The sequence below is a fragment of the Esox lucius genome, chromosome 9, assembly GCF_011004845.1.
Source record: "Esox lucius isolate fEsoLuc1 chromosome 9, fEsoLuc1.pri, whole genome shotgun sequence".
Taxonomy (NCBI): Eukaryota; Metazoa; Chordata; class Actinopteri; order Esociformes; family Esocidae; genus Esox; species Esox lucius.
Window position 1 is genome coordinate 7,249,720 of NC_047577.1, and position 23,848 is coordinate 7,273,567.

The 23,848-nt window shown below is 41.5% G+C and overlaps 1 protein-coding gene across 7 annotated transcripts in view; it reads right to left on the bottom strand.

The window, feature by feature from the left end:
• Positions 1-23,848, bottom strand: part of LOC105007993 (sialoadhesin-like) — a 91,195-nt gene that overhangs the window by 57,113 nt on the left and 10,234 nt on the right. For 2 of the 7 annotated variants that reach the window (XR_004576160.1, XR_004576164.1), the window contains 5 exons: positions 21,538-21,789; positions 21,085-21,316; positions 20,915-20,992; positions 20,695-20,775; positions 19,965-20,553 (listed from right to left, as the gene is read on the bottom strand). The exons of 2 other annotated variants lie outside the window; for them this stretch is intronic. The gene's annotated coding sequence lies outside the window, so the exon portion shown is untranslated. Of the gene's footprint in view, positions 1-8,011; positions 8,112-13,036; positions 13,054-19,964; positions 20,566-20,694; positions 20,776-20,914; positions 20,993-21,084; positions 21,317-21,537; positions 21,790-23,848 lie in introns of those variants that run through there. 3 more of the 7 variants (XR_004576161.1, XR_004576162.1, XR_004576163.1) reach the window with 3 other exon arrangements.

Below are 23,848 nucleotides of genomic sequence, written 5' to 3' on the forward strand. Positions count from 1 at the left end.
TAAACTAAAGTGTCATTAGACAAAGTATAAAGATTAGAATATCTTGATGCATTTTGTATTGATGTGTTCTAGAATATATGTTACCTGCAAAAGTGACCATCAGAGTTGAAGAGTTCATAGATCCTCTTCCATTCCTGACCTCACAGTAATATTCTCCACTGTCCTCAGATCTGATGTTAGTGATGCTGTAACTCTGTCCTGATGCTTTTGGTGAGGTTACATTCTTCTTGTACCAGATGTAGGTGGGGTTGTCAGTCAGAGGACAGGATGTGATACAGGTCAGTGTTACATTCTGTCCCTCAGTTACTGTAGCAGGAGTCATCTTCACCTGTACATCTAAATACAGAATACATTATTAAAGACTAAATAAAAAGAAACCACCAAAACAAATATATATATTAATGTGTCAACATATTGTGATCATATGTTCACTGTTACCGGTGACAATCAGAGTTGTTCCAGGGAGACTATGACCCCATCCAAAGATGTCTGTTTTAAAAGTGAATCGATACTCAGCTGAGTCCTCCTCTCTCAGATCTGTGATTCTCAGGGTGAAGGGTATCTCAGGATACTCCACACGACCTGCATACCCTGGGTCAGTTGTTAGGTCCTCAGGGATCAACTTATCCCTCCACCTACCACTCTGTTTAGGACTAAACCACAGTGGTGATGTGACAGGGTAATAACCAGCATAAGTACAGGATATGTCCACTGATGAACCCTTCAAGACACAGATTCTCTTCTTGGTGTAAGTCACTCTGTTGCAGATCTGACCCAGAACACCTGAAATATGAAGAAATTGTATTAGTTATTTTTATGAACGCCTCAAATTACTGTAACAAAACCAGCACACACAAATACATTATAATAAACAAGGTGGATAAATTGTTGAATGCTGATTGACTGAAAGCCATTGTACATGTTAACAATCAGGCATTTTGGGTGTTTGGTGTGTAGTTAGTATACCACAGATATGAGCTGTTTTTAGGCACGACACATTGTGGAGTGATGTGATGTCATGCATGTGGTTCACAGTCTCTTATAAAGTGGTTTGAATTCTGATTGGCTGACAGCCCTGGTATTTAAAACACTGCTATGACATCACATCACTTGTTACTGCTCTAATTATATCGGTAACCGTTTTATAAAATCAATAAGGCTTCTCTGGGGTTTGTTATATATTGCCAATATACAATGACTAATGTTGTATCCAGGCACTCTGTGATGTGTTGTGCATAAAAAAATCTCATAGCCATGGTGTATTGGACACATAACATGCATTCAGCATTCAAAGCATCAGGTTTATTAGAGACCTCATTTCATAATAATAACAAAATACTACTTTTTACTGTTCCAAGGTAATGATATTACAATACTGTTGTTTAGGTAACGGCTTTACAATAGATTTAAGACCCATTTTGGTTATGTGGTATATTGCCAATACATCAAGGCAAAGTGCTGTGTCCAGGCAATCTGTGTTGACTTGTGCAAAAAAAACAGGCTTTTTTCCCTGTGCCTTATTGCTCAATAAACATGATGTATTAAATAAACACTCACATACTGGAGGAGAGTGGAGATCCTCATGACCTTTAACAGAACAGGAGTAACTGTCTTCATAGTTCCGGGTCACTGGATCTTTGTACTGGGGGGAGGAGCTCTCATCTATCTGTTGTCCGTTCTTGTACCAGATGTAGGTGGGGTTACCAGTCAGAGGACAGGTGGTTCTACAGGTCAGTGTCTTCCAGTCTGACCACTCTGTAGGACTCACCTCCACCTGATGACCTGAAATGATTAAATTAATGAACCTCTGTGTTAATAACAGGTGGTGTTATATATCAGGGTAGTTGTTGTATGTCCTATAGTCTACTCCACCTAAAAACACATCACTATAAAACATTAATTAATTAAATAAATAAAGACAATTATACTCCTTCTTTTTATTTAATTGATCACTGGTTATTTTTGAACTCCCTTTACCTGGCAACTTAGATTGTAATTAGATACTTCCCTAAAGTGGTGAACAGAGCTGAACACAGTTCAATACTTGTTTTCAGTACTTTTTCCACCTCTGCTTTTGTGAAATGTTTCTTTTTATCACGTCCTACTAGATGTATAAGAGCTTTCTGAGATGCACTTTAGAGAAAGAGATTTTTCATTGACTCTCTGCGTGCAAGTACTCTGTAAAACTGATGTTGTGTAATGAGACTGGGTCTCTGTCTTGCCTGCCTCAGTTTCTCTTGGTCAACCTAAGTTTCCACCACAATCTTTATAGAAATATATATCATATCACAAATACCTGGGATGGACAGAGTGACTCCAGGTTTGCCAATCCATTTCCCTCCAGACTGATCTGTTATGAATCTGAACTTGTACTCAGCTGAGTCACTCTCTCTCAGGTCTGTGATTATCAGGGTGTGTCTGTTCTTCTCATCACTATGGTACGTCACACGACCTCTGTAGTCTGGATCATCACTCAGATTTTCATACTTCCTACCAGTATATTTTTTAGTGAACCAGAAGGTTGATGTGACTTTATGACCACTTGGATACTTGTAGGTGCAGCTCAGCTCCACTGTTGACCCCTTCAAGCCACAGATACTCTGAGTGGAGTAGGTCACATCCCAGTCACCCTGAACCAGTACCACTGAAACACAGTCAGACAACACAATGGAGTTAGAATAAAACCAAGTAAAAATAGGTATCTGCTTCCCTGGTTGGTCTACTGGAGTATTGCATGGGTGTTTCAATGGAATTCTGATAAATGTGTTTGAAACTAGAGGGCATTTTGAAAGTGCTATCCTATAGGTTGTTGAATGGATGGGCATTTTGAAAATGCCATCCTTTAGGTTGCTGAGGGGGTGGGCATTTTGAAAATGCTATCTGGTTCTAAACCTTTTTTGGGCCAGCGCCCCCCTATCCATTATCCATGTCCCTTACTGCCCCCGATCAGATAATATATTGGCTAATTGCCCTGAATATTAATTATTATTATTATTGTTATGATTGTTATTATAGTTGTTATTATTGTTATCATCAAATTCATCAGTTTCCCAGGGAAACTATCAGTAGCAAATCAGAAACAGCTAGCAATTTAACATTCAAATCTTAATTAAACATCAGCCAATGAGAAATGCCAAACAATAAACATTCATATGAATTGTTCCAATAGAAAACAAGCTGGCACCTATCAAGTGGTAAAGCAGAAGGACTAACATTCAAAGGAAATAAGTGAAAAATCTTTGTAAGTTAGTGAGAGCCCTACATGTTTCTCTGCCAGTTTCTTCACTGCGGGGTGCAGAGAGCTTAGTTAAGTGGTCAGGAAAGCAAGAAGAAGCAACCTGTAAATACAGTAAACGTCATGTTGGGTGAAATTTTATAGATGATACTCTGACGTCCTGTACCCATGAAGGCAGGACGGAGCTGCGCCACAAGAAGCTGACGGAAACACTGACGAAAAGAAGAGTTATGATACACCGTCTCGACCAGTCACAGTGGGGTAAACTGGCAGGTTGTAATGTTGCAGACCACAGTTTATTGAGAAGTAGTTAACAAGACGCCACCATGTTAATGTACATGGTTGTTCACTACATGGAAATAAGTCTGTGTGAAATGGTGTCAGATATTGTTAACCTGCCTGGTGGGTTCTATTGGACATTACTTTATTAATGCTGTTATGTCAATATATGACACAATAAAAGCTGAGTTAATGTCAATGTCAGTTTACTCACTGTTAATAGGGAAATGCTTTCCATCTTAAGATGAAAACTACTCAAACTACTCGATGAAGGAAATATATTAAAGGTCAAAACCTTTACTATACTTTGTGTAATTCGTTGAGAGCATTCATAGACCCTATGTCAGTCAGGAGGTATAGACAGGATGTATTGACAGGATGTATAGACAGGATGTATGGACAGGATGTATGGACAGGATGTAAAGACAGGATGTATGGACAGGATGTATATACAGGAAGTATGGACAGGATGTATGGACAGCATGTATGGACAGTATGTATGGACAGTATGTATGGACAGGATGTATAGACAGGATGTATAGACAGGATGTATGCACAGGATGTATGGACAGGATGTATAGACAGGATGTATGGATGTATGGAAAGCATGTATAGACAGCATGTATAGACAGGATGTATGGACAGGATGTATAGACAGGATGTATAGACAGGAAGTATGGGCAGGATGTATGGACAGGATGAATGGACAGGATGTATAGACAGGAAGTATGGGCAGGATGTATGGACAGGATGAATGGACAGGATGTATAGACAGGAAGTATGGGCAGGATGTATGGACAGGATGTAAAGACAGGATGTATGGACAGGATGTTTATACAGGAAGTATGGACAGGATGTATGGACAGCATGTATGGACAGTATGTATGGACAGTATGTATGGACAGGATGTATAGACAGGATGTATAGACAGGATGTATGGATGTATGGAAAGCATGTATAGACAGCATGTATAGACAGGATGTATGGACAGGATGTATAGACAGGATGTATAGACAGGAAGTATGGGCAGGATGTATGGACAGGATGAATGGACAGGATGTATAGACAGGAAGTATGGGCAGGATGTATGGACAGCATGTATGGACAGTATGTATGGACAGTATGTATGGACAGGATGTATAGACAGGATGTATAGACAGGATGTATGGATGTATGGAAAGCATGTATAGACAGCATGTATAGACAGGATGTATGGACAGGATGTATAGACAGGATGTATAGACAGGAAGTATGGGAAGGATGTATGGACAGGATGAATGGACAGGATGTATAGACAGGAAGTATGGGCAGGATGTATGGACAGGATGAATGGACAGGATGTATAGACAGGAAGTATGGGCAGGATGTATGGACAGGATGAATGGACAGCATGTATGGACAGGATGTATGGACAGGATGTATGGACAGGATGTATGGACAGGATGTATGGACAGGATGTTTAGACAGGATGTATAGACAGGATGTATGGACAGGATGTATGGACAGGATGTATGGACAGGATGTATAGACAGGATGTATGGACAGGATGTATGGACAGGATGTATAGACAGGAAGTATGGACAGGATGTATGGACAGGATGTTTAGACAGGATGTATAGACATGATGTATGGACAGGATGTATGGACAGGATGTTTAGACAGGATGTATAGACATGATGTATGGACAGGATGTATGGACAGGATGTATGGAAAGGAAGTATGGACAGGATGTATGGACAGGATGTTTAGACAGGATGTATAGACAGGATGTATGGACAGGATGTATAGACAGGATGTATGGACAGGATGTATGGACAGGATGTATGGACAGGGTGTATGGACAGGATGTATAGACAGCATGTATGGACAGCATGTATAGACAGGATGTATGGACAGGATGTATAGACAGGATGTATAGACAGGAAGTATGGGCAGGATGTATGGACAGGATGAATGGACAGGATGTATAGACAGGAAGTATGGGCAGGATGTATGGACAGGATGAATGGACAGCATGTATAGACAGGATGTATGGACAGGATGTATGGACAGGATGTATAGACAGGATGTATGGACAGGATGTATAGACAGGATGTATGGACAGGATGTTTAGACAGGATGTATAGACAGGATGTATGGACAGGATGTATGGACAGGATGTATAGACAGGATGTATGGACAGGATGTATGGACAGGATGTATAGACAGGAAGTATGGACAGGATGTATGGACAGGATGTTTAGACAGGATGTATAGACAGGATGTATGGACAGGATGTATGGACAGGATGTATGGAAAGGATGTATGGACAGGATGTATAGACAGGAAGTATGGACAGGATGTATGGACAGGATGTTTAGACAGGATGTATAGACAGGATGTATGGACAGGATGTATAGACAGGATGTATGGACAGGATGTATGGACAGGATGTATGGACAGGGTGTATGGACAGGATATATAGACAGCATGTATGGACAGCATGTATAGACAGGATGTATGGACAGGATGTATGGACAGGATGTATGGGTCCATCAGTAATGAGCATCACGTCCTATTTATTGTCCTTTATTCAGAGTTAGTCAGCACTTAAGCGTTGTTTTAAGTTTCTCATGCCCATAATCTCTCATAAGAAACAGATCATACCTGTCAATGACCAGAGGAAAACCACCAACACACTTCCTGTTGATCTCAAGGACATTGTTGTATCTCCGTCCCTATTGTCTCAGAAACATAAACAACTCACTATATAACTGGTGAATAAATACACCTGATACATTGAAGTGTAAATTATAGATGAAAACTAACCAGACTGATTTTGTATTGTAGATATGGTGGTCTGAGAACACTGTATGTATTCTGTATGTTTTAATGTGTGATGTGATGCATGGCAGTTGGCATCTGTCTTATAAAGCTGACATGCTAAATAATGCTAGAATAATATTAAGGATTCAACAATGTGATAATCATCATTCCCACCATCATCATCATCAACAACAACCACAACAACAACAATCACTCATTGAACTGATCTGATGATTAGTAAACTTATTACATACATTCACGGTCCTAAAGCTGATTTATTTACCGAAACTCAAATGTAGAAGGATAAGTTGAATTCTGAATAAACCATAGCTACCTCAGCATGAAGACTGACCACCAGGCTATACTACAGACGGACCACCAGGCTATACTACGGACTACAGTCTACTGACCACCAGGTTGAAGTTAAACCTAAAAACTGAGCAGTAGATCCAGTTACAGCTCCTATCCAAATGATATAGTGGAAGTTGACAGCTGTAATTAAATAGCCTGGGGTGGCAGAAATGTACCACATGTATCACATATATCAATGGTTTCTATTTACTTTATAACCAGATGGGGGGGGGGGGGGTAAAGGTGTCTTATTACCCCAACCTTGTCCCACATTATAACACCTAACTGGTCAACATCCAAGTTGTGATTAAAGTAAGGCTCAGTGAATAATATATAAAGGTAAATGTTGTTGCCTAGCACCAGGAATGACCATGTGACTCTTGGGGTCAGACCCATCCATCATCCCCTAACAGAAGGCCTGGTTAGATGTTAGTTTATTACAAGACAGATGTACATTATGGGGATCCAGACAGATATTTGAGGTAACTGTAGTGTGTCCTCTGGGATCCTACTATAGATCAGCCCTCCTACTCTGAGAGCCTTTACACATACTGACCATCATGTGACAACCAAAACACAGCTGAAAGGAATGAAGAAAAAGTAAAGGAAATATTACCCTCAAAATTTTTAGTTAACAACTGAATAACTAAATTACTAATGAACAAGATTTTACTAATTGTACTTACAGAGTGAAGTGAACAGGGAGGTCTTGTTAAGTAAGTCAACTGACTGTCAGTGAGTGGAAACTGACTGGAACTGTGAGATCTTCAGTTGATATTTATAATAAGGAGTCAAGGTACAAATAGCAGATGAACTGTCAGTTCCTTCCTGTTTATGACATCAACATTCAAGACAAACAGACCAGCATGTTAGAAAAAAAAAGCTTTTACATTAAAAAAAGTAAACATGGAACACACAATTCTAATAGGTTGTGTTTATTGTAGAAGTAGGTGTACATTACTGTAGTCTCTTCATATGACGTCCTCTGTAACATAATGGCACCAATATACTATTATACTGTCTGGGTCTTCAACTGTGTCTTAATTTCTAGACACAAACTCACAATTTTTTTTTTTTTCATTCTGGCGTGAACCTCAAGGCAGTGAACACAAACATGAGGGATCCTAATTTACTTTCACTTTAACACATGGATAGACAAACCAACAAAACAAAACACACAAAACACTTTTCCTTATAACTACTGTCAGAGCTGTAGAATTCCTAGATGCTGTTTCATTCTGAATGTCACAGTAATATTCTCCACTGTCCACAGATCTGATGTTAGTGATGCTGTAACTCTGTCCTGATGCTTTTGGTGAGGTTACAGTCTTCTTGTACCAGATGTAGGTGGGGTTACCAGTCAGAGGACAGGATGTGATACAGGTCAGTGTTACATTCTGTCCCTCAGTCACTGTAGCAGGATTCATCTTCACCTGTAGATCTGATGGAATATTGATTAACCAAACACATCCCTGTTGAATGAATTAAATTTTACAGTAATTCAATATAATATACCGTTGTATCAAACACTGTAAGTTCAGTGTTAATGTTGCACACTAAAACAGGACAATTCTGTTTGCATTTGGCAACTTTATTCTTCCGCAGTGTTATATTTTTTTCTTATATTAATTGGTCAAGTCGCAGAGCAATCGGTCTCCTTTTCATACCATCACGTTCTCTAACAAACTGAAAGCCTCCCTCATTCTCGCGCCTCTGTTTTAAAGTGACACTACACAATATTAACCAGTGAATTGCACTACTCAAACACAGGAAGAGAATATGCTTAACAGTAAACAGGGGATACACACATAGTACATAGCTACTTAAAATAATGATATCACTCTGGCAACAGCAACTTTTATTTGACAATACCCAACCATATTCTAGCACAAAACATTACCTGTGACAGTCAGAGTTGTTCCAGGGAGACTATAACCCCATTCAGTATTTCAGGAGTGAAGTGATACTCAGCTCAGTCCTCCTCTTTCAGTGATTCTCAGATCTGAGAGAGGAACTATACCAGAATGATGATGCTACAGAATAACGACCAACATCATTACAGGATATGTCCATTAATGACCCCTTGAAAACACAGATTCTCCTCTTGGTGCAAAACTGCTGAAGAATTGACCCTCAACACACCAGAATCTGGGAGATTGACAATATGTGTTATAAATGGAAAACATGTTTACTGGCTACTAGGTCTCTAACCTCGGCCCATAAATAACTGTTCTTCAAGCCCCCTCACTGCCTCACCACAGTCACTTCCACCCACATGCTGGCTGAACCAGGCTTGACTAGGTCTTGTTTGATGTGACTGTTTATAGTCATTTTGTATCTGCATGAAACTTGATGATATCCTCAAAATTGTGTCTATGAACATGTGAAACAAAAGGCGAAAAAAATATAACAGTTGATCCGGCCTCTAAGAAATAGTTAAATTCGTAACATTACGGTCAAAATGACCTGCTGTTGGAGAATAGCTGAAAAAGCTTGTTGAAAATCCTGCTGAGTGCAGATTAAGAATGGAAACTGTTTCACGACACCTAAACAAAAAAACAAAAATCCACATGTACACACACACACACACATAAACACACACATTGTACATAGAAACTATGCCTGCCATGGTCAGTGTTGGTTTCATTGCTTCTTTACCAGGTCATATGAGGTGAGGTATTGTCACACGTTAGAAACATTTCACCAACTGAGACCCTTTGTAATGTCTAACATCACACACACTACCAGTTAAATCATCCCTCACCTTTTACAAACACAAGCTATTATTATATGTGTTATTTTTGGAACTGAACATTTCTCACAGGGATGGTTTTCTTGTGTCCTGTGTGGGAGGGGTCGGGCAGTTCCATTACTTAAAGGGCTTGTGAAGGATCCTGTCAATATTTTACTTTACAGACAACAAGACCAAACATGAATCAACGGGTAGTTTGTGGGATATAAAGCACAGGGTAAGATGTATTGTGGGATATAAAGACAGGGTGAGATGTATTGTGGGATATAAAGACAGGGTGAGATGTATTGTGGGATATAAAGACAGGGTGAGATGTATTGTGGGATATAAAGACAGGGTGAGATGTATTGTGGGATATAAAGACAGGGTGAGATGTATTGTGGGATATAAAGACAGGGTGAGATGTATTGTGGGATATAAAGACAGGGTGAGATGTATTGTGGGATATAAAGACAGGGTAAGATGTATTTCCTTAACTTAACTTCGGTATCTGTGATACAAAACCACCACGTCATGTGTGAGACAAACAGCAGGTGGCGTGAGAGTCTTCCCTGAAACCTAGACTCTGAGAACATCATGGTGTATTTTACAGAGATGACCAGCCTGCTACATCTGATTCCAAAACGTTTGATTTGTGTGTAACATGTTTTGACCGAAAACATAGAAGGTGTCACTTAGGTCATAATTTCTAGACATATGGGTGAGCAGTATGGGTTAACATACTGTTAACATAACACAGGGATTAACATACTGTTAACATAACACAGGGGTTAACATACTGTTAACATAACACAAAGGTTAACATACTGTTAACATAATACAGGGGTTAACATGCTGTTAACATAACACAGGGGTTAACATACTGTTAACATAACACAAGGGTTAACATGCTGTTAACATAACACAGGGGTTAACATACTGTTAACATAACACTGGGGTTAACATACTGTTAACATAACACAAGGGTTAACATGCTGTTAACATAACACAGGGGTTAACATACTGTTAACATAACACAAGGGTTAACATACTGTTAACATAAAACAAGGGTTTACATACTGTTAACATAACACAAGGGTTAACATACTGTTAACATAACACAAGGGTTAACATACTGTTAACATAACACAAAGGTTAACATACTGTTAACATAATACAAGGGTTAACATGCTGTTAACATAACACAAGGGTTAACATACTGTTAACATAACACAGGGTTAACATACTGTTAACATAACACAAGGGTTAACATGCTCTTTACATAACACAAGGGTTAACATACTGTTAACATAATGTGAGGGTTAACATACTGTTAACATAACACAAGGGTTAACATACTGTTAACATAACACAGGGGTTAACATACTTTTAACATAACTCAAGGGTTAACATACTGTTAACATAAAACAAGGGTTTACATACTGTTAACATAACACAAGGGTTAACATACTGTTAACATAACACAAAGGTTAACATACTGTTAACATAATACAAGGGTTAACATGCAGTTAACATAACACTGGGGTTAACATACTGTTAACATAACACAAGGGTTAACATGCTGTTAACATAACACAGGGGTTAACATACTGTTAACATAACACAAGGGTTAACATGCTGTTAACATAACACAAGGGTTAACATACTGTTAACATAACACAAGGATTACCATACTTCTGCCAATACCATCATAAAAAACATCAAATGTAAAAAATATACAATGTAATACAAAAAATACCTCAGATAAACATGTTAAAATACATAAGATGAACTAATAAAAATACATAAGGTTAACTAATAAAGAAGTGTTAATAAGGTTTTTTATAAGATATAGGGGAAATAAGAAGATTATGTGTGCACTGCACTTACTGGCAGTGCTGCTGACACACTTCAGAGTTTGAGAAGAACTGCATTGTGGGATTGTTGACGTGCTGTACTCTGCCTGCTGTTACCTACCAAACTTTTTTTCGAATTTACTCTATATAAACTAATTGGTCAACATTCTATTTTAAGAGTTTTACCAACGCAATATTTATCTGTTGACCTCTTACCCAACTTTTCTACACCGGGACTCTTTTTGGACATAATTAACAGAACTACTCACCCCTGAACACCCGAGGCTAAGTATCATTACAATGCCTTATCACTGTAATTGTTGTAGCAACAACACAGAGGAGAACGTTCGTCTTCAGTTAACCCTTTGGCGCGTACGATCACACTGGTGTGATCAATCTAGAGTGGTCCCTGGAGCGTACGATCACACCGGTGTGATTAGAACGTCATGTTTAGAACGCACCATTAGCATACCTAGCTACAAGTAACGTAACAATGGCTGGTAAAACCGCGCTATTATTTACTCACATTTAGCTCAAACAGTGTTTATAACTTTATTTCTTGATTGTAATTGTTTCAAGACCATACTATGATATTAACCAGGTAGAAAGCATTCAAATCGGGACAAGAAGTGTTAGTTACGTACCAACAGACAGCCAACACTAATGCACAAAAACGAATTATATTAGCGACTACTACCGATCAAAACCATTGCAAAAACTTTCTAGAAGTTACGTTCCCCGTTGTATGCATTTTATATAGTTTATTCATTTTCACTGCACTGAATTACTGGTCACGATTTGTTAGCTAGCGGGCAGTTAAAGTTTGTTAGCGGTTAGCTGACGTTTTCTAGCTAGCTACAGTAATAAATCAACCAACTTTTGCAGCTCTTAGAATTCGAGTCAACGAGAGAAGCTTGCAATGCAATGCATGTAGTGTTCCTTACCTAGCAAGGTGACTGTTCAAATTCTGGCGTGAGTTCAAATGCTGCAGAGTACTGAAGTCACGTGCAAAAAAACTCACGCTGGGGGGTCGGTAAGAAATATTTGAAACTCACGCGTGAAAAGGTTAAAGATAGCAGAGTTAGAGGCTCGGCTTCTGACGCAAATGTCAGGCAAGGATTATGCTAGTGTAGAAATAGAAAAAACTGCGTCAGTGCCACCAGGTAGAAACGATAGTTTTGTTAGCCCCCCGACACAGCTCTTGCAGCCGGGCAATAACTTTCTCTTGGTCACTGGGAAGAAATGCCGTCGACCAATTTATCCTGCTAAATCCAACTGAGACTTTGAACAGGTTTTCCCCACTGGAGTTGGAGTCAAGGCCCGAGCCGTCTCCGGGGGGGAATGATCGGCAGGCATGTTCTACCGGTGGCCTTGAAAAACAAAAAACTTTAGTCATTGGCGATTCCATCACACGCAGTATAAAGTCACTTCTAGACTAGATTACTGCAATGCTCTTCTCTCTGATTATCCAGACAAATTAATAAATAAACTTCAATTAGTGCTGCACACGGCTGCTAGAATCCTAACTAGAACAAAAAATGTAAACACATTACTCCTGTCCTGGCGTCCTTACATTGGCTGCCTGTTAGGGTTAGGGCTGATTTTAAGTTTTACTCTCAACCTATAAATCAATACATGGACTTGCTCCTATTTACCTTGCTGAAATGATCCAGCCATACATACCTACACGTAACCTACGATCGCAAGTTGCAGGCCTTTTAATTGTACCTCGAATTTCTAAACAAACAGCTGGCGGCAGGGCCTTTTCTCATAGAGCTCCACTCCTGTGGAATGATCTGCCAATTAAGGTTAGAAATGCAAACTCAGTGCAAACTTTGAAGTGTCTACTAAACACTAATCTCTACAGCACGGTTTATAATTAGGTGTAGCCTGGCTCGGGGGCGTGAAGGTGACTAGTAGGCTTAATACTGTCCACCCTTGCTCTCTTGCCAGGTGGGCTCTCATCGCCACTGGGATGCCCTCCCTCCAATGCCTTTCGGGGGAAGAGTCACTGGCTTGTTGTTGACTCTCTGTTGCGCACTTGTGCAATTGGGCTGTACGCTGCTAGCAATACTCTGAAATTCAACACTACTGTTGTTTGCTCCTTGGGGTTTAAGGTCGGGTGTCTTTGTAAAGCACTTGGTGACAACTGCTGTTGTAAAAAGGGCTTTATAAATACATTTTATTGATTGATTGATGTCACTTTCAGGAAATGTGAGTTCTGTGGTTGACACATTTCTGAACACGGTTTTCTCCCTTCTCCACATTGTTCTACAGCCATGTCTCATGTCAACACTCCCAACACATTAAGGAGAAAACAAGATCACCACATGCTCTCCTCCTAAACAACCGCACCAAACCATTCAGGGCTTTTTCTTCACCAATCTTTTCTAGTCAGTAACTAACGAGGGTCAACACATATCAGGTAGACATGCTTCTGTTTTGATAATCGCCGTCCCAGACACTTTAACCCAAATTCATGGAAGGTCTGGTTGTCTCTTGCTCCAGACATGATCTTTGTTAGCCAACATGAAAACTGACAGATATTGGTGACTCTAAGGACAAGTGGAAATCACAAGTTATAGTCTTTGGTCCCATCTGCTGGCATTTTTTAGACATTACATGGAAATTATTTTTATAATCATGTTTGACCCATTTTTCATAATTATTTTGGACATTGTTCTTGCTACAGTATTATAGACAGACTCTGTAGGATTCTTCAAACAAAACACTCTCCTTTTATTCCAACTATGAGATTTTATAGTGACTTGGTGTTACCATTGTCCCAGTGCCCCCTGTCTACTGAGAGAGAACAGCTAATAGTCCTCTATCTAAACCTGACCAGTAACACCTAAACCTAACCAGTAACACATAAACCTAACCAGTATCACCTAAACTTAAACAGTAACACCTAAACCTAACCAGTTACACATAGCCCTAACCAGTAACACCTAAACATAACCACTAACACCTAAACCAACAAGTAACACCTAAACCTAACCAGTAACATCTAAACCTAACCAGTAACACATACATCTAACCAATGACACCAAAACCTAAAATAAACCATTAGTGATTTTTACAGTACGTCCCTAAACTTAACCTCTTAACCAGACATCACATTGTCCCCAGTGGGGACCTTGTGGTGATCTATTTATCACATTAATATGTATATACACGGATACCTCTCTCATACACATATATAGTGCATGAATATAAACACATTGTATATTAAAATATATGACTGGGGACCCTGATCATTGATCAGCACTCCTACTCAAACACATACTGCTTTCAAAACCTTTGAAAATATTGTCCAGATGTAATAACTGAAATACCGCTCAAAATGAAACTGAAAAGATACAGGAACTAGAAAAGGAAAAGGCAAGCCTTGTTCTGCCAGCCCGTGATCATAAGGGATGAATGTTGTTGTCCCAACATATCTCTTGTTTAAAAAAATAAATAATGTAGCATGAAGTGGAGAGGGCATGTTGTGAAGTTAGTTAACAGTCATTGAACTATCAATAATAATTCTGAGTTTGTTAACGCATAAAAGTTTTCAGAGGATGAATGATACAGAACAGTCCTGTCCTTCCTCTTTAACAGTGACATGACATTGCTCCTCGTTGTTGACTGGGGTGTAGCTCTCATTCTCGGGAGTAGTAAATGTAGATTAAAGGTATATTGTGTCACTTTGGTGATTTATTACCCTGGTGGGCGGGTCTTCCAGATTGATGTGAATGGTGGGCGGGACATCCGGTTTGGAGGGTGGGACTTTCGTTGTCACCCATGGACTTCCGGTATGACGTGTGTTAGGACTGGACTTCTGGAATGACGTATGCATGTCCGGTGACTTTATGATTTACATTATAATTTATGATTACATCGATGTGTCCATGTTTGATGTTTTACAATGACTGATGAGCACACCGAACGTGTGTTATAACAGGTGTGATAGGGTTGATGCTTAACAATGGGTGTCTTAGGGTTCCGGAATGTTAAATTCCCATGCAATAAATACACTCACCTAAAGGATTATTAGGAATTAGTGCAATTATCTAATCAACCAATCACATGCCAGTTGCTTCAATGCATTTAGGGGTGTAGTCCTGGTCAAGAAAATCTCCTGAACTCCAAACTGAATGACAGAATGGGAAAGAAAGGTGGTTTAAGCAATGTTGAGCGTGGCATGGTTGTTGGTGCCAGACGGGCAATCTGCTCAGTGGCTGGGATTTTCACGCACAACCATTTCTAGGGTTTACAAAGAATGGTGTGAAAAGGGAAAAACAGCCAGTATGCGGCAGTCCTGGGGGCGAAAATGCCTTGTTGATGCTAGAGGTCAGAGGAGAATGGGCCGACTGATTCAAGCTGATAGAGGAGCAACTTTGACTGAAATAACCACTCGTTACAACCGAGGTATGCAGCAAAGCATTTGTGAAGCCACAACACGCACAACCTTGAGGCGGGTGGGCTACAACAGCAGAAGACCCCACCGTGTCCCACTCATCTCCACTACAAATAGGAAAAAGAGGCTATAATTTGCACGAGCTCCCCAAAATTGGACAGTTGAAGACTGGAACATTTTTGCCTGGTCTGATGAGTCTCGATATCTGTTGAGACATTCAGATAGTAGAGTCAGAATTTGGCGTAAACAGAATGAGAACATGGATCCATCATGCCTTGTTACCACTGTGCAGGCTGGTGGTGGTGGTGTAATGGTGTGGGGGATGTTTTCTTGGCACACGTTTGGCCCCTTAGGGCCAATTGGGCATCGTTTAAATGCCACGGCCTACCTGAGCATTGTTTCTGTCCATGTCGATCCCTTTATGACCACCATGTACCCATCCTCTGATGGCTACTTCCAGCAGGATAACTAAAATGTGGGTGGTAACCTTCCATGTTTTATGAGATAATTGCCGTGGTCTGTGTATTTAAACCACACAGACCCCAGTGATGGTCATTCTGTATATCCTGAGTAAACTTACCTACATTACAAACCATGGTGGCTTGTGGAGCGATCAGAGTTTTGGGTGAAACACCATCGAAAGCTAACAGCTTAACCGCAGCTCCGCGAGTCGGCAAGAGATTACAAATGGACAGCAGAGATGCAATCAACATGCCAGCCCCTATGAAACCAATGCAAAGTTCAACCCGAATCCATCAACTACACCAGGATATGTTGGCACGGGATTGGAAGTTGGTGGATACATTTTCAACCCAGAAATACCGGAGGTTGCATTTTATGAATTACCCGAAGGCCAAGAGTTTAAGGCTGATGTGACTGAACAAATGGTTTTGAATGCCAGTTTATGGAAAAACTTTCAAAAAGTGATTTATTTGGAGCCAAAACAGGGCGCACATGTTGGTCGAGGCTTTGAACACCTCAGGGATGATCACGTGGCCGCAGATAACTTTCTGCATGAGCTCAAGCTGGAGCCCAACATCACACAGAGACTGAGTGAGAACAGGGATGAATACATGGATACATTTAATGAGGATGCTGTATGCGACACAGTGGCAACTTGGTGCCACAAAAACAAAGAGTCTGTTGTCTAAGGATGTGTAACTTCAGTTGTTGTGTTTATATGTACAGTGGGGAGAACAGGTATTTTATACACTGCCGATTTTGCAGGTTTTCACACTTACAAAGCATGTAGAAGTCAACTGTGAGTGACGGAATCTAAAACAAAAATCCAGATAATCACATTTTTAAGTAATTAATTTGCATTTTATTGCATTACATAAGTATTTGATACATCAGAAAAGCAGAACTTAATATTTGGTACAGAAACCTTTGTCTGCAATTACAGAGATCATACGTTTCCTGTAGTTCTTGACCAGGTTTGCACACACTGCAGCATGGATTTTGGCCCACTCCTCCATACAGACCTTCTCCAGATCCTTCAGGTTTCGGGGCTGTCGCTGGACAATACAGACTTTCAGCTCCCTCCAAAGATTTTCTATTGAGTTCAGGTCTGGAGACTGCCTAGACCACTCTAGGACCTTGAGATGCTTCTTATGGAGCCACTACTTAGTTGCCCTGGCTGTTTGTTTCAGGTCGTTGTCATGCTGGAACACCCAGCCACGATCCATCTTCAATGCTCTTACTGAGGGAAGGAGGTTGTTGACCAAGATCTTGCGATACATGGCCCCACCCATCCTCCCCTCAATATGGTCCAGTCGTCCTGTCCCCTTTGCAGAAAAGCATCCCCAAAGAACGATGTTTCCACCTCCGTGCTTCACGCCTGGGATGGTGTTCTTGGGGTTGTACTCATCCTTCTTCTTCCTCCAAACACGGCGAGTGGAGTTTAGACCAAAAAGCTCTATTTTTGTCTCATCAGACCACATGACCTTTTTCCATTCCTCCTCTGGATCATCCAGATGGTCATTGGCAAACTTCAGATGGGCCTGGACAATCGCTGGCTGGAGCAGGGGGACCTTGCGTGCGCTGCAGGATTTTAATCCATGACGGCGTAATGTGTTACTAATGGTTTTCTTTGAGAATGTGGTCCCAGCTCTCTTCAGGTCATTGACCAGGTCCTGTCGTGTAGTTCTGGGCTGATCCCTTACCTTCCTCATGATCATAGATGCCGCACGAGGTGAGATCTTGCATGGAGCCCCAGACAGAGGGAGATTGACCGTCATCTTGAACTTCTTCCATTTTCTAATAATTGCGCCAACAGTTGTTGCCTTCTCACCAAGCTGCTTGCCTATTGTCCTGTAGCCCATCCCAGCCTTGTGCAGGTCTACAATTTTATCCCTGATGTCCTTACACAGCTCTCTGGTCTTGGCCATTGTGGAGAGGTTGGAGTCTGTTTGATTGAGTGTGTAGACAGGTGTCTTTTATACAGGTAACAAGTTCAAACAGGTGCAGTTAATACAGGTGGAGAACAGGAGGGCTTCTTAAAGAAAAACTGACAGGTCTGTGGGAGCCGGAATTCTTACTGGTTTGTAGGTGATCAAATACTTATGTAATGCAATAAAATGCAAATTAATTATTTAAAAATCATACAATGTGATTTTCTGGATTGTTTTAATATTCTGGGTCTCAATGGGTCTTTCCTGGTTAAATACAAGTTATTAATAAAAAACTACAATAATGAAACAATAAAATATTTTGCCCTTCAGAGTCCCCTCATTAAAAGCATGAAGAAATTTTTTTGAACATTATACAAAGTTGCTTTACAAACTTTAAAATGTCATCTGATTTTTGAAATTACAAACCCGATTCCAAAAAAGTTGGGACACTGTACAATTGTGAATAAAAACAGAATGCAATGATGTGGAAGTTTCAAATTTCAATATTTTATTCAGAATACAACATAGATGACATATCAAATGTTTAAACTGAGAAAAAATGTATCACTTTAAGGGAAAAATAAGTTGATTTAAAATTCCATGGCATCAACACATCTCAAAAAAGTTGGGACAAGGCCATGTTTACCACTGTGTGGCATCCCCTCTTCTTTTTATAACAGACTGCAAACGTCTGGGGACTGAGGAGACAAATTGCTCAAGTTTATGAATAGGAATGTTGTCACATTCTTGTCTAATACAGGCTTCTAGTTGCAACTGTCTTAGGTTTACTTTGTCGCACCTTCCTCTTTATGATGCGCCAAATGTTTTCTATGGGTGAAAGATCTGGAGTGCAGGCTGGCCATTTCAGTAGCCGGATTCTTCTTCTATGCAGCCATGACATTGTAATTGATGCAGTATGTGGTCTGGCATTGTCATGTTGGAAAATGCAAGGACTTCCCTGAAAGAGACAACGTCTGGATGGGAGCATATGTTGTTCTAGAACTTGGAAATAACTGTCAGCCCTTTCCAGATGTGTAGGCTGCCCATGCCACACACACTCATTCAACCCCATACCATCAGAGATGCAGGCTTCTGAACTGAGCGCTGATAACAACTTGGGTTGTCCTTGTCCTATTTAGTCCGGATGACATGGCGTCCCAGTTTTCCAAAATGAACTTCAAATTTTGATTTGTCTGACCACAGAACACTTTTCCTCTTTGCCACAGTCCATTTTAAATGATCCTTGGCCCAGAGAAAATGCCTGTGCTTCTGGATCTTGTTTAGATACCACTTTTTTTTTGACCTATAGAGTTTTAGCTGGCAACGGCGAATGGCACGGTGGATTGTGTTCACCGACAATGTTTTCTGGAAGTATTCCTGAGTCCATGTTGTGATTTCCATTACAGTACCATTCCTGTATGTGATGCAGTGCTGTCTGAGGGCCCGAAGATCACGGACATCCAGTATGGTTTTCCGGACTTGACCCTTACGCACAGAGATTGTTCCAGATCCTCTGAATCTTTGGATGATATTATGCACTGTAAATGATGATAACTTCCAACTCTTTGCAATTTTTCTCTGAGAAACACCTTTCTGATATTGCTCCACTATTTCTTCGCCGCAGCATTGGGGGAATTGGTGATCCTCTGCCCATCTTGACTTCTGAGAGACACTGCCACTCTGAGAGGCTCTTTTTATACCCAATCATGTTGCCAATTGACATAATACGTTGCAAATTGGTCCTCCAGCTGTTCCTTATCTGTACATTTAACTTTTCCGGCCTCTTATTGCTACCTGTCCCAACTTTTTTGGAATGTGTAGCTGTCATGAAATCCAAAATGAGCCCATATTTGGCATGACATTACAAAATGTCTCTATTTCAACTTTCAATATGTTATCTATATTATATGGTGAATTAAATATAAGTTTATGAAATTTGTACAGTGTCCCAACTTTTTTGGAATCGGGTTTGTATATTTCATACAGTCGTAGTTAGAGTCCTGTCATTTTCACTTAAAGTAAATAGATGACAAGTCATTACTCAGAAGGCCTGTAATTTGTCTAATACAGGAATGCTGTGTTTGTCACTGATTCCCGGTTCTGATTGATCCTCAGGAAACCCACAAACAGAATCCAGTTTATCACACTTTAGAGAAGTTGATCACAGTATTAGGTTCTGATAGGACAACACATTATACGGTAACCACATCTTGGGAGAATCAGGAAATAAAGTTTTAAACATATCATGGACCATATAGTTTAATTGAGGACACCTGTGAAACAAAACCTGTGTTATAGTATTCACCTCTTTCATTTGTTCACTGATACAAAAGGTAGTAGAAGAAGAAAGGTATTACCCACATACCTATCCCCATGTTAAAACTAGCTTTGAATATGATGCCAGTTCTGTGGTGGTTCTCTTCCTTCCAAATTCTCTGGTGGTTCTCTTCAGTTCTCATTAATCAGAACACTCAGTGTGTATCTGGGTGACTCATAGTCTGAAAGAAACACTTCATAAAACACCACAACACGCCACTGAAACAACCATGTGCAAACAAACACTCAAACTCACACAGACTCTCTCACTTGGAGTTGTTGGTCCAATGTTGATATAGAAGAGGAAACATGACAATACTCACTACCAGGGTGTCATAGTCAGGTGACCTGGTCTTCATGTTCAGAGATGAGTACATGTCACTGTTAGTATCAGGATGGACACTCTGTGGGGGAGGGAGGGAGAGAAATGTAGAGAGGGAGAATACCTGAGTGTTATGAAACAACAGTTACATGTCTGTTTTCTGTCATCAAAATCTCAAAACTCAAAGACATGTTAATAATGCATGATAATGTATTTACTACCAGCGTGTCATATTCAGGGGATCTGTTCCTCATGTTCAGAGTTGTGTACATGTCACTGTTAGGATCAGGATGGACACTCTGGAGAGAGAAAGAGAGAGAGAGGTGAGATAGAACGTGTAATGAAATCACCCCTGATTTCAAAATATATTAATCTATTAAACCTTTCTGACCTGTCCATTTTCTTCATTGTCTCTTTTGTCAGAGGACATGGATTTGGAGGCCTTCTTTCTTTGCACAAAAATAATTCATAACTTCATTACATCTGAGTGTAAATGTGAAATTTGGTTTCAAAAACATAAATGTCTCCTCTCCTGAAGCAGATGTATCCAGAGAGACAGAGGATGAGAACCAGAACAACCACTGTGATTCCTACAGATGCAGTCAGAACTGATGTCTGTTTCCCTAAAATACAATGTGGATGATAGGAATACATAACATGTTGTAATGAACAATAAGTTAATGAATATACAGTCAGTAGTACAGAATGTGAAAGAACTACTTGTTAAGGGATTACCCAGGACAACCCATACATGTATAAACTAAATTGTAATTAGAGAAAGTATAAAGATCAGATTATCTTGAAACATGTCATTTTATATTGAACATTATGGATTAAATGTTACCTGCAAAAGTGACCATCAGAGCTGAAGAGTACATAGATCCTCTTCCATTCCTGACCTCACAGTAATATTCTCCACTGTCCTCAGATGTGATGTTAGTGATGCTGTAACTCTGTCCTGATGCTTTTGGTGAGGTTACAGTCTTCTTGTACCAGATGTAGGTGGGGTTGTGTGTCAGAGGACAGGATGTGATACAGGTCAGTGCTACATTCTGTCCCTCAGTCACTGTAACAGGAGTCATCTTCACCTGTACATCTGAATACAGAATTAACTATTATAGAGAAAATAAAAATAAATCACCCATTACATCTTCTTCCGCTTATCCGGGGCCGGGTCGCGGGGGCAGCAGTCTAAGCAGGGATGCCCAGACTTCCCTCTCCCCAGACACTTCCTCCAGCTCTTCCGGGGGGACACCGAGGCGTTCCCAGGCCAGCCGGGAGACATAGTCCCTCCAGCGTGTCCTAGGTCTTCCCCGGGGTCTCCTCCCGGTGGGACGGGACCGGAACACCTTCCCAGGAAGGCGTTCCGGAGGCATCCGAAAAAGATGCCCAAGCCACCTCAGCTGACCCCTCTCGATGTGGAGGAGCAGCGGCTCTACTCTGAGCTCCTCCCGGGTGACCGAGCTTCTCACCCTATCTCTAAGGGATCGCCCGGCCACCCTGCGGAGAAAGCACATTTCGGCCGCCTGTATCCGGGATCTTGTCCTTTCGGTCATGACCCAAAGCTCATGACCATAGGTGAGAGTAGGAACGTAGATTGACTGGTAAATCGAGAGCTTCGCCTTGCGGCTCAGCTCTTTCTTCACCACGACAGATCGATACATCGACCGCATTACTGCAGAAGCTGCACCGATCCGTCTGTCAATCTCCCGTTCCATCCTTCCCTCACTCGTGAACAAGACCCCTAGATACTTAAACTCCTCCACTTGAGGCAGGCACTCTCCACCAACCTGAAGTGGGCAAGCCACCCTTTTCCGACTGAGGACCATGGCCTCGGATTTGGAGGTACTGATTTTCATCCCCACCGCTTCACACTCGGCTGCAAACCGTCCCAGCGCATGCTGAAGGTCCTGGTTAGAAGGGGCCAACACGACAACATCATCTGCAAAGAGCAGAGACGAAATTGTGTGGTCCCCAAACCTGACACCCTCCGGCCCCTGGCTGCGCCTAGAAATTCTGTCCATAAAAATTACGAACAGAACCGGTGACAAAAGGCAGCCTTGCCGGAGTCCAACATGCACTGGGAACAAGTCTGACTTACTGCCGGCAATGCGGACCAAGCTCCTGCTTCGGTTGTACAGGGACCTGACAGCCCTTAGCAAAGGACCCAGGACCCCATATTCCCCAAGCACCCTCCACAAGATGCCGCGAGGGACACAGTCAAATGCCTTCTCCAAATCCACAAAACACATGTGGATTGGTTGGGCAAACTCCCATGAACCCTCCAACACCCCGTAGAGGGTATAGAGCTGGTCCAGTGTTCCACGGCCCGGACGAAAACCACACTGTTCCTCCTGAATCCGAGGTTCTACTATCGGCCGTATTCTCCTCTCCAGAACCCTGGCATAGACTTTCCCGGGGAGGCTGAGAAGTGTGATCCCCCTATAGTTGGAACACACCCTCCGGTCCCCCTTCTTAAAAAGAGGGACCACCACCCCGGTCTGCCATCCCAGAGGCACTGTCCCCGACCGCCACGCGATGTTGCACAGGCGTGTCAACCAAGACAGCCCCACAACATCCAGAGACTTGAGGTACTCAGGGTGGATCTCATCCACCCCCGGTGCCTTGCCACCGAGGAGTTTCTTGACCACCTCAGTGACTTCAGCCCGGGTGATGGACGAGTCCACCTCTGAGCCCTCATCCTCTGCTTCCTCAATGGAAGAAGTGACAGCGGGATTGAGGAGATCCTCGAAGTATTCCTTCCACCGCCTGACGACACCTCTACTGTAAACAGCGTTGGTAGGGCACTGTTTCCCTCTCCTGAGGCGCCGGATGGTTTGCCAGAATCTCTTCGAGGCCAGCCGATAGTCCTTCTCCATGGCCTCACCGAACTCCTCCCAGGCCCGAGTTTTTGCCTCCACAACCACCCGGACTGCAGCCCGTTTGGCCTGTCGGTACCCGTCAGCTGCGTCAGGAGTCCCACAAGCCAACCAGGCCTGATAGGACTCCTTCTTCAGCTTGACGGCATCCCTTACTTCCGGTGTCCACCACCGGGTTCGGGGATTGCCGCCTCGACAGGCACCGGAGACCTTACGGCCACAGCTCCGAGCGGCCGCTTCGACAATGGCGGTGGAGAACATGGTCCACTCGGACTC